Source organism: Typopeltis vanoorti, chromosome 7 (assembly GCF_054136105.1).
Source record: "Typopeltis vanoorti isolate ZY-2024b chromosome 7, IOZ_Tvanoo_1.0, whole genome shotgun sequence".
NCBI classification, from domain to species: Eukaryota; Metazoa; Arthropoda; class Arachnida; order Uropygi; family Thelyphonidae; genus Typopeltis; species Typopeltis vanoorti.
Genome location: NC_143555.1, coordinates 70837233 through 70850345, shown reverse-complemented (window position 1 = coordinate 70850345; position 13113 = coordinate 70837233). Strand labels below are relative to the sequence as shown.

Genomic DNA, 13113 nt, shown 5'->3' with positions numbered 1-13113 from the left:
TTGTTTTGGTGGTTTGAGGTGGAACTTTCAATTCACACAGTATATTAATTAATTTTGATATGTTAACTTGCTAGAGACATGTATGAAATTAGATTCTCTCTTTCTATCCTAGCTGCAAACTGATTCAGTGTTATGACCTCTTCATTCTTTTAAATTGCTTATTTCATTTTGTTAGTTTTATGTCATTTAATTTATTTACTGCATATCAGTTTTGATATAAAACTCAGAAGATTGTATGAAATTTAAACATTTCAATATTTCGATTGTATATTGTTGGATCGTGATATAGTGGAATTTTATGAACTCCTATCTTATCACAATCTAACATGGGTTTTCAAACAAAAAAGAGAAATAAATACAGTAAATTGCCTCTAAGTGTAAAATAAGTATCATGTATATATATATATATATCAAGCATGTTCTGTTATGAAAGGGTAAATAAGTATGTATTTTGTGCCATTCACGAATGTGGCTAATTGAATATTGAAAGTGTAAAACATTAGCAGAGCATTATAAAATAACATGTATAAAAGAATTATAGAATGTAAGCACAAATTCAACAGTTGGGGGGAGTGAAGTCCAAAGGTCACGGAGCCGTACGCGAGGGAGCAACTCTCTCCCAAGCAAAGAACGTGACGTCAGCGTACGTGCGATAGCGGGGGAAAGAATGGACGCCGTGACGTAATAGCACGTGAGAGTTCGCTGGACATCGAATAGGGCGAGAAACGCCGAGAAGAAAAGTGGGAAATATAAGGGTCATGAGACCCTGAAACAAGGCTTTTTTTTTTCCTGGATCTCCTGTGTGTTCCCCTCTCGTGGTGGCGAAGGGTGCCAGTGCCCCTGTACCGGAGGGATTCTGATTAAGGCAGTCGCGGGTCTCGGCGGCAGAAAACCACGGAAAAAAGCAAGTCCGGCTGTCCACAGAAGGCCAGTTTCCTGTGAACCTATGATGTAATAAAGAACCATAGAGGAAGATAAGTAGACTTTGTTTGTGTTTCACTGAATATGAATGAAAGATTTGTGCCACGTTAATATGTTATAAAAGGGAACATTATTGATATAGGATAAGGTTGTATTGCTATCACTTTAAAAGGATACTGAATTTATTCTTATTGTCTGTCGATGTGTTAAAGTTCGCTTTTATATTGAATGAAATTAAGGATATGTTTAGAGTGAAGAATTGACAAATTATAAAGAGATTGTGAAAGATGAATGTTATCTTGAGTAGTCTGACAGACCTACGGAGTTTTGGAATAACTGTGATAATAATACATAAATAATGCATTAGAGAGTGCATTAATAATATAAATAATGCATTAATATAGTTCTTACTTTAGATAGCTGCTACATAATATGTTATAAGTATAATAGTAGTATTTGAATGTTTTATGCTTTGTATGGATCTCCCTTAAGATGGGATTTGAATTAATGTTATTAAGTGTATCTACTTTTGAGAATTAATAAACCTTGCTTTTGATTCTAACAAAGACTTTCTGTGATTTCTGGAATCCGATGCACCTCTTATAAAATATTAATGCGAACCTATGCGGGATATTAGAAAAGGGTATATTTTGGCCACGTCTGCAGAGGTGATAAGTATCATTAAGTACTGTCCTGAGATTACCTCTTGGTTGTTAATATTAATAATCTAATAGCGCTAAGTGGCGCAGCGAAACAAACAAATTTCTTGGCGTTTTACGAGGGGTAAATCTCGGATACTCTGGTACTGCCTCGATCTCGAGGAAATTCAATTGTCCCTCAGAGGTACCATGTGTTACCCGATAGAGTGTATTACGGAGATATAGCACAAAGGCTGAAAATAGTTGTAAATGTAAGAAAGCGACACAATATTTCAGTATTCGGACCAACAGTGGAATGGCTAACACAATTCTTTTATTATATTCTAGAGTGGTAGATTACCAGCAGAATTTAAAATATCAAAGATAATAGCCATCCTGAAACCTGGAAATCTCGCTGATAACCTGAAAGCTATAGACCTATAGCACTGTTCAGTTTCTGTCTTAAGTTACTAGAAGGACTTATTTACAATAGAATTAGTACTATTATTATTGACACTCTCCCTCAATCATACAATCTGGTTTTGAAAAATGCCTTAAAACTGTTGTAGATTTGATTTATGTATTTTAAGGAGCTCTACAAGCTCCTTAAAATACTGAAATGTAAAAAAAAATGACCCATCTGATCAACACTATTCTATCTAATAGAACATTACAGATAGTTCTAGATGATATGAGCAAGCCAAGAACACTTAACAATGGACTCCCACAAGGGTCAGTTCTGGCACCTCTTCTTTTCAATTTGTATATTTCTGACTTTCCTAGGACAACATCTAGAAAATTCGCATATGCTGATGATTTATGCATCGCATTTCAACACCAGAACCTCTGTACTATAGAGCATGTACTAACTAGTGATCTAGAGGAGCTAAACCACTTCTTTGAGAAGTGGCGTCTTATTCCAAGCACTACCTTGACTGAAACATGATGTTTCCATTTGAACAACAGCATGGCACGAGACATCTTTAGAGTGCCACTAAATGGGAACATACTACCGCACAATTTTAATCCAAAGTATCTAGGCATAACCCTGAACAGAACCCCTCTCCTTTATAGACATCTATCCAATATTGCTGTCAAACTCAGAACTAGAAATAACATACTGCATAAAAGCTGCAGGAACAACTTGGGGGGGGGGGGGGTCTTGTGCTCCCACATTAACGACATCTGCTCTGAGCCTTGTCTACTCAACTGCTGAATACTGCTCAGCTGTCTGGCTGAACAGTGCACATGTTAAATTAATCGATACTGTGTTGAATAAGACAATGCGTATCATTTCTGGAACAATAAAACTACTCCATCATATTGGCTACCAGTTCTGAGCCACATACAGCCGCCACAACTACGACGCCAAGATTTTCGAATATAACAAAATTTGCCAGAATCCACTGCTTCCTATACTCTCTGATACTGACAGCTTTACATCACAGAGGCTTAAGTCAAGACACCCGCCTATTATAACGGCACAACAACTTGTAATTGAGGGCTATGATGCAACAATAGCATGGCAGACAGAATGGACTGCCAAAGCCTTGGTAATCTGGCAGACTATCTTTAACCCAAACAGCCCTCCATCAGGGTTCGACCTACCTCGAAAGATATGGACCTCCCTAAACAGGGTTCGCACCAACCATGGTAGGTGCGGAGCTTCCTTATTTACTTGGGGAATAAGACCAAACTCATCTAGTGACCGTGGTGAGGATAATCAACATATCACATTTGACTGTCCTCACAGAGTCTTCATGGAACCAGTAACTGACTTTATAACAGTTTCTACTGATGCCGTTGACTGGTTGTCGAACTTAGACATTCAATTTTAATTTTATGCTTACTTGTATATGTATATGACTACAGTGTCATTTCACAGTATTGCATTCTTTTATGCATTTTGTTGTCTTGTACATGGTTTTTTGTGTTGTGTGGTAGCATATGCATGTATTCTTCTTAGCCAAACGCTAAATAAATTAAAAAAAAGTCTTCGGATTGAAATAGACAGCATTTTTAGCTTTGATATTTCCTTCCATATATTTTTTTTCTCGTTTTGTTGTTGTTCATTTATTGAGGATTTTTTCCTGCTTGGAACGATTTTCTCATGAAAAATTTCATTGAAATAAATATCTAAGAAAAGTGAAGCTTCAAATGCACTGGTAATGAGATGTGATCTCTTATTCACATCATTGCATCGCAGCTATTCCTGAGCACGGAACATTGTGACACATCATAACTAATTAGTTACATTGGATGGCACTGATGCAGCTGTGGACTTGATTAGATTACCTTGTTTGTTAGCGTTCTCTAACAAATAGCAGTAGTCTATCATGAATCGAACGAAATAATACAAAGATATATATAAGGAAATGTTTCGATTTTACCGTGCTCACTTTAATTCCTATGGGTATTTTTTTTTACATCATGACTGCTTTGAAATTAATAAGCTCCAAAGAGAAAACACTTCCAGGTTCCTTGCAATATGTTTTTTTTCTCTTTTCATTTTCATTCTGTAATCAGCAAAGATGATACAAAAGATCGGCGTGGATATAAATAATACGCGACTTCCGTGGAATGCCGTTTGGTGTCTGTGTGTGAGAGAGAGCGAGCGAGAGAGCGCTGTGCTCTATGTTCAGATGCTTATCTGTAGAAAACTCTGATAATCATGATCTTAAATTGGTTTAAAAAAACACTTTATAATTGGAAAAAAAATTAAACGTACACGGCATTAGTAGAATATGTTTGTAGTCTGTTAGTTATGAATAACTTGCAAACGTGTATAAGATGATTGTGGGAATATTTGGTATTCAAATACAATTGAAAATGCATCTTCTGTACATAGCAATGGAAATGAAAATAGTATTTTGGTGAGATAATAGTGTTCGCAAAGGCCGCATGCTATAAATACAAGATGTTGCAGATTAAAATATCCCTAATCAGAGCTATATGTAGAGAGAGAGAGAACCAGTAGACAACAAAATATCTTCAAGGTTGGTAGGTACTCTAACCAGATCATAAGGAAGAGATTTTGACAGATAGGATAAATATGGCATTGTGAGCGAGAGAAAAGATAGTGAATTTTGCGTACTATGTGAGCCATAGGTGGTATGAAATGAGGAGCAAGATTGACTCTATAGTAATTCGATTTGCGCGATGGGTCTCGTTTTGCCCTAACATGCCTTACTTGTTAAGTGTTTCTATAGGAATAGGGAAAATGCACTTCGCGTAGACTTTGCGAAAAGGGCCCAATGACACCAAATGCAGTGCTACGCATGGTTCGTCGATTTGAAGACAAGCAGTTTGACAGTTCAACCAGGAAGAGGGCGTAAATCTGAAATTACGCAAATGACTGAAGATGTTGCAATTGCAGTTATTGACCAGTCAAATGAGAATGCTATAGATCCATGCAGTGCACGTACCGTAGCAAGACAATTAGATTTGCCATATACAATATATAGAGAACTTTTGCGAAAAGCGTTGCCATCTACCCGTATAAACTCAGCCACGGCCAATAGTTGCAAACGAGAGATGCCAGCGTTCGAGAAACGTTTGCGTTGACATTTCTGGCACGCATGGAGGTGTACGAGGATGGGTCTTGGAACATCCTATGGAGTAATGAAGCTCATGTTTGTTGAACAGTACACACTTAAAACTGCCGCATCCAGGATACAGAGAATCCCCGTGTGTTTAAACAAGTCTTACATTCGGAAGTTCGTTATCGGGTCATTTCTCTTCGAAGATGTCCATCGAATCGGACCTGTGATCTGCATGGTCAACATGCGCGTTACCGAGACATGTTGTGCAGTTTCGTCATCCCGCAACAGCAACAAAGAGGGAGCATGAACACAACAATGTTGATGCAAGATGGAGCACCTCCCTACATAGGACGTGAAGTACAGCAATAATTGCGTGAACATTTCACAGAGGACAGAGTAATCAGTCGCTCATTTTCTAAGAAATGATCACCGCATTCACCAAACCTTAACTCCTGTTACTTTTGGCTTGGGGGTTACCTCAAAAGCATGGTGTATATCGGACAAAGTTCTTCACCTGGCAGATCTGAGAAATAAAATCGCAACCACATGCAAAATCGTTCGACAAATCAGTTGCGTGTAGACGATGCTACACGCAACTGTGAGATGGTATCAGCTATTGGTCGTGCACAAAGACCTACACATTGAACGTCACCTCTACTGATCATCCGGACCTCCTTATTAACAGCTCCTTTGCAGCATGTCAGCTCTATATGATATATATATATATATATATATATTTTTTTTTTTGTATCACATTATTTTATGAAATGAGCGAAATAGAATCATCATGCAGTATGCAAATATAAGTAAATAAACGCGTATCCGTTCAATTAGTTAGAAGAGAATGTTCGAATCATATTTATGACGTAAAGAATCTGTCCAGATTTTTTTTTTAATTCTACCAACCGTTAGGGAAATTTTTCCGATCGTCATCTAACATTGCTGTCCTTTTAGATATCACGCAAACAACCTATTTCTTGCCATTGCTTTGTGTAATTTCTTTGTATCTTCAAGTTTCTTCGTATCACGAAATCCAGGCAACAAGATTTAAACAGAAAGTCATATGTGATTTTATCAGAGTAAGTTATAAGTACTTACTCAAAGTACTTATAACTGAAGCTATCTCCAGAGGATTTACTTCACCTCCTCTGCAATTTGTCAAATGGGCTTTAATTCTTTACCTATCATCTCAAAAACCATTGTTCCAGCATTACTTCTCCAGTAAAATTTCGCGAAGAGAACAAATACACACAAAGCCTTCCAACTGCGGATTCCTAAGTTTAAAACAAAAACACTCAGTCGCACACATTCATCATCCCCACAATATCTTTTAGTCTTCCTATTCAAATCCTCCTGAAAAGTCACTATGACAGCACTATTTCGAATAATCCTCTTCTGCTTCTCCCATATCTAAATCTTGGATATCTGTCAGATAACCGTTGATCCAATCCACTAGACTTGAAATATAATGCACTTATTGCACCTTAAATATCAGCTTGCAATAAGGCAACCTGTCCAATATTTTGCAAAACGCACAAAGATCACATATATTCATTTATTTTTCATTCTGGGATCTTATTATTATTAAAATTATTAAAGGAATGCTACCAAATTCTATCCACAAGCTCTAATTTTCCCAAAATATTGACCATCATTGCAGAAATGTAAACTAATTTCTAACCGGATGCTTATATTTTACCTCACTTATTTTTCCAGCTTTTCACTAAGCAGAGACTCCAATTGCAAAACACTCACTGACCAATCAGGTCAAACAGTGAGATCAAGCGCCCTTTGATAGTAATGGCATGGTAGTGCATACTTACATCTCTCGTCTCATCTTCCTTTCCCTCTTTTACTTTGCGGTGTCGAGGGTTTATTAATCATCGGACCTCAAGCCGTTCACAGGATAAGGTGGTCAGCCCTACACCCCCGGTGTATCCTACGTCTGTAGTGTTGAGTTCTCAAGGTCGGTTTGCCTGCTTTGCGGGATGAAAAACCCCAGGATAAACTGGGTAAAAAAACTGTCCACGCGCGAGACCGGCTAACTTGGCTATGGCTGAGGAAGATCCTTCAGCTCCTCGCGTCACCTACGAGAATCGAACCTAGGACACCCCTTCCCCAGGCATATGGTTGTGAAGCGCACAGCGACTAGGCTAACAGCGCAGACGCGCATACTTACAATCATAAATAAATTATAGGCTGAAATTAAGTGAATCAAATTATAAAAATTATAGCATTATGCACTTCAAAACATACGGTATTGAAATATCAAAAATGTCCTTTGTAACTAATTCTTGTACATAGTTCTGAAAGACATGCACAAGAATATCATTATAAAGCACATCTGTTTGGATTTCTTCATTGCATGATAAATTACAACTCAGCAAAGTTGAGCAAACGTTTCTTTATATATATGTTACTGGCAAAGTGTGAAATGCAGGCATTATACAGAATGACTAGGCATTCTATAGAATGCCGAAAGTGGGGGCATCAAAGTATGAAACACTTAGATTTTCACACATTTCCTAGGCATTCTATAGAATGCCAAAAGGCAACGGCAAAGTATAAAATACTCCCGGCAGTGACTTTTGATGTCGTAAGGCGAGTCACGTGACTTTCGACGCTCGCCTCAAACAGAGAGCCAGAGCACTTCCAGACCAGAACCTAACCTAACCTAACCTAATCTAATCTGAAACGTTCATGTCGCCTATGGACATGACAGTAAAGACGATAGAAGTGAGAAAATAGAAGATTATGATGGTTATTTTGTGTACTCTTTGCTTCAATATTGAGAATGCTGTCGAAGGTAAAATTCGATCTAATTGAATCTAGAAATACAGGGCAAAATAATATGAAAATGGATTCCGAAAAAAATTTCCTCCTGCACCTTTGGGGGTCACTACGCGAGTTCCTATCCCAGATGTCGACAAGGGGCGGGGTGACTCGCGCAATCTGCTGGCGGTTGTTATGAGTGTGACAGACGATGGTTTTTACCGACTTGGAACTGCTGAAGGAATTTTAAACCAACTCTATGCCAGATTACAATTCGCTTTATGTCCCAAGGACTTACTGAGAGTTGGAAACGTTCCTGATCACGAAATAGCTCTCTGGTCAGCCGCTTCCGCTCAGTACACGGGGTAGCGGCCAAGGGTTCGTGAGGTGTACTTGCAAGACCAAGTGCCGAAATTTGAAGTGCTTTTGTATGAAAAAGGCAGTTAAGTGCAATTCAAAATGTCATTCCAGTCTACCTTGTAGCAACAAGTAGTTCAGCACTGGTCATTTTCTCTTTTTGTAGAAAAATCCGGTATCTTACATTTTGTACTTGTTACATTTTCACATGCATCTTTTCAATAAAAGCCTTTTTCATACTTTGCTGAAATAGTATTTGTCATTCTATATAATGCCTAGGGAAAGTATGTAAAATATTAAAATAAAACAGACATTTCATACTTTGCCTAAAAACGTCACGCATTCTATACAATGCCTGCTTTTCACACTTTGCCGGTAACATATATAATTTTTAATGAAATATTATATAATTTAGACTAGTCTTCACCGAGATTCAATTAAGTTAGCGGAATCAAGCTAAAATGGAAATCCTGTCTATTATTCTGAAATACGTAACGAAGGAAATCGCTTTAATTTTATTTTTTGTTACAAAATGGAGAAGACTTATTCAATATCTAAACGACGATAGCCTGTATTTCATCATGGAATAACCTTGTGTCGGGTAGATAATAGGAATGCGAGTGCAGATCGTTCATGTTTCGGAATTGAAACAAACGATTTGCCCTTCATACGCTGTTGTGCCACATGTGACGTAACTACTTGCTACAAAAACACGTTATTGCCTGCTCGCTAGCAAAAAAGATCTCACTTCATTATTTCTCTTCTCATGCAAAAAAAAAAAAAAAATTGTATCCTTTTCCAGTCTTATCTCCTCTCACGTTTGGGCTGGTGCACCTAAAACCCTCATCATTTTTGCTACCAGAATGTGTCCTGGGCAGCATTAAGAATACGTAAGTACAGAAAAAGGCAATTCGGTTAATTGATTCCCCTCCCCCGCCACGCACTCTTAATCGAACACTATCTCACAAACGATCCGTTTCTATCCTTATGTTTGTTCATTCACTGAAATGGTAAATATCGTTCCTTTACTTTCCTCTGCAAATAAAAATGTAAGCGACAAAGCAACAACTTATCAACATTCTTCATATTCCAAATACAAACTATCCAACTAACTCATGTTCTTCTTTTTATTTTATTTTATTTTATTTATTGAAGTTTTTGAAATGCCTTTCCTCAGTGTGCCACAATAACTGCAATATCCAGCTATTCATTAAGAACAAACTGGTTCTTTTTTTCTCTTTCGCCCACAAACTGCACCAATTAGCAAGATATTTTACAACTTTCGTCTGTGAGAGAAATATATAACAAAATTACATAAAACAAACTCTTAGTGCACCACAATAGTATAGCAGAAATATCGAAATTCTAATTCAATACAATCATCATCATTCTAAGGAACAGTTCCAGTCGGTCCCCCTCTTCTCGGCTTTCCTCTTTAGTATTTCACAATTCTCTTCCGAATAATCTACACACCTCCTCTAAGAATGTATATTTCAGTCGCCCTCTTCTCTTCCCTCCTCATACATTTATAATCCAATCTTTATAGATCTATACGTGTCCCAGGAATTTCACCTTTCTTTCTATGATTGCCTATTTCAATATCCGCTTCTCTTATATTCCACGCAAGACTTCTTCATTAGTTTTTCAAGAGCCCTTTGATAGCAATGGCATAATATTGTATACTTACAATCGTAAATAAATTATAGGCTGAAATCAAGTGAATCCTGTCCAATTTATTTCTAGCAATACTTCGCAACAGTACATTGCAAACACTTCAATTCTTTTCCAGTATTCTGCTGTTATAGTCCAAGTCTCAGAGCCATATAAGAATATACTCCAAACAAATGTTTGTTTGTTTTTATAAATTTTCCGTATGGTTTTACTTATCTTACTTGCAATTAATAATCTCTTTTTCTTTAATACTTATTTTGCCATAGCAATTCTGTTTCGTATTTCCAGCTTACATCTTCCCTTTTCTTGAACAGTTTTTCCAACGATATGAACGATTTTATTTGTTCAATATTCTTACTTCTAATGACTATTTTATCTATCTTATTTTGTTCCTTTGAACCTGCCACCATTAGTCTAGTTTTTTCGACAGTTAAGTCCATAATCAGATAAAGCATCATCCATCCTAGATAATATGTTTTAAATCCTGTTCATTCTCAACTAATACAGCTATATCATCAACAAAGAGTATCACATATATTTGCACTCCACCTACAGTTGCACAGTTCATTCCTTCTTTAATTAATTTCACTGTATTCTCGTCCGCGCGGTTGGCATAGTGGCTTTGCGCTTGGCAAACTATATGTCTGGGGAAGAAGTGTCCTGGGTTCGATTCCCGTCACCGACGTGGAGCTTAAGGATCTTCCTCAGCCATAGCCAAGTGGGCTATGGCTATGGGCATGGACAGCAGGTTTTTATTTCCCAGTTTATCTGGGGTTTTTCATCCCGCAAACCGGCCTGGCGAACACACACAGATCTACAGCCATAAATACTTAACCTCCCATGAGGGGGCTCAACTCGCCCCAATAGGGACGGAGGAGGAAACTCCATATGAATAAATTGTATTCTCTATATATAGGATGTAAAATGATGGTGGAAATGCACAACCTTATCTTACACCTTTCTTTACTTCTGCGGTTGCTTTATTTTCTTGTAATCGTATTTATTTTCTAGTTGGTATACAATTTCTTAATTAGTCCTCTATATCTCTCTCTCTGGTTTATTCTAATTTCCTTCATTATTTGAAAAAAGTGTTCCATTGTACGTTACCAAATGACTTTCGTAAATAAATCCTCTAACGCTTTTTCCTTACCCAGAAAGAGAAGACGGCACTCTTTTTGTCCTAAATTATTTTGAAAATTTATTATAGCACATGCGCTCTCTCTCTCTCTCTCCTTCCCTATCATTTTGTGGAATTAATAACACGAGTTTTATTTCTACAGAAAAATAAATAAATAAATAAAAGATTTACCAAGACTCAATAACTCTGAAATCAGTGTTTTAAAATAAGGCTTAAAATAAATTCTTCTAGTTGGTGAATAATCGAATCTTGCAATGGTTCTTTATCAGCAGATCTGACATGGACATTACTACGAGTCTATGAGATTCTCGACACAGAACTTTTGAATTATATTTGAAAAATATCAACATTACACCTGTATACGTTGTGTGTGTGTATGTATGTGTGTGTGTGTGTGTGAGAGAGAGAAAGAACAAATAATTTTTCGGCTGTCAGACATTTCGAAGTTATGACTATAAATGCTGGGAGAGGGGAAAAAATCAGCATAATGTATTCTATTTTTTAAGCTACACGGCTAGTTTCGTCTTTCTCCAAAACTTCATCGGGTGCCACAAAGGAAGAGAAAAAAACAAAGAAATACATTAAACATCACAAGAATATAACTGACATTACATTACAAACGCATTGTTGTCATTTGCAATAATTCTAATCCTGAGTTAACTCTATTGTTGAGCACGTGAGCGTGATGGTCTCACGTTCGTCATAGTTGAACAGCAAAGGAGTAACAATTCGATATGTTGTAGTCGAGATTTACATTCAGGTGAACAAGGTCGATAATATTTTCTGTTGATTCCAATAGTTTTCTCTCAAGCTCATCATAGCATCTATATATGATTTCCGCTCTTTCCCAATTCACTGGATGTGTGGTGGATTGGTCATTATCGGGATCAGAAGAGCTAAAAACATGACTGGATAGAGATGAGGTCCTGGATCTTCTATATGTGATGCCGCTAACATGCTCCTCTATACGAAGTTCTATGGATTTGATTTTTTTTTTCTGTCCGTAATAAGAGCCATTGCACTCACACCAAAGACGGGATATGTCTGGATACTTTAGGCTGTCATGTTTTGGTTTGTTAAGAGGTACCTACAGAAGCATCCGGAATTTGCAAAAGACATTACGTAGGAATGATTTAATATTGAGAACAATCCTAAGAGATTGTATTTCTAAAACGTTGTAAGCTAAATGACGTTTGTCCAAATTTCATTAGTTTTAGGAAAGCCATTAAAAGCGAAAAGGCAAAAACGGACTATTATAGAGCTAAGAAACATTTTCTGATTAAGCGAATAGATGGTACTAAGATAACTCCTGCATAAATTAAAATTTAATTCCCATAAGACATCTTTATCCATTTCTCTGGAACAAACTTTGGAAACTAATTTATGGAAGGGCATTAAAAATCTGTTTATCTCTCAAGCTTATAATAACATTCAAAACGCGAATAAGTACAAATTTGATTAGGAAATTTGAGACTTTGAAAGAAGAACAACAGAAGGAATATAAGCCAAAGTATTATATACCCTTCAATAAGACTGTAGTAAATAAGTCTAGTTATCATCTGTCAAACGTAGAAAAAGGCATTCTCAGTAAAGGGTTTAACTTCGCTATGTGTCCACGAAGAATTTCCGAAGATCTTTTATTATTTAAAATAGAAAAGACTGCTTCTTTCTTTTCCCTACAGGAGGCTTTAGTAATAAGTAATTTATACTTATTACTAAAGGAATCAGTATTCTCAACGAACAAAACCACCGAAAGATAATATTACCGTGACAGAAAGACAATCCCTAAAAAATTTAAGAAGAAATAACAATATTATAATTCTTTCAGTGGATAAAGGTAATGACGCCGTTATCTTAGATAAAGAGGAATATAATTAAAAAAATGTCTCAATTACTTATACGGTTCTTGAAAGGAAACTCCATAACCGTACCAATAATATCCTTAAAACTACAATGAAATTTTCTAGAGAATTCAGACTATCCCTAAGTTCGCTTCATCTTCTCATTCCTCGTCTTATATCCTGTCCCTAAAATATAAGAAAAACATTCCATTGTGAGTATTGTTAAAAGCACT

The 13113-nt window shown here is 36.7% G+C and overlaps 1 protein-coding gene across 4 annotated transcripts in view; it reads right to left on the bottom strand.

Moving 5' to 3' along the window:
* LOC150104769 (rho guanine nucleotide exchange factor 17-like) overlaps positions 1-13113 on the bottom strand; it is a 678990-nt gene that overhangs the window by 409213 nt on the left and 256664 nt on the right. The gene's annotated exons all lie outside the window — the stretch shown is intronic.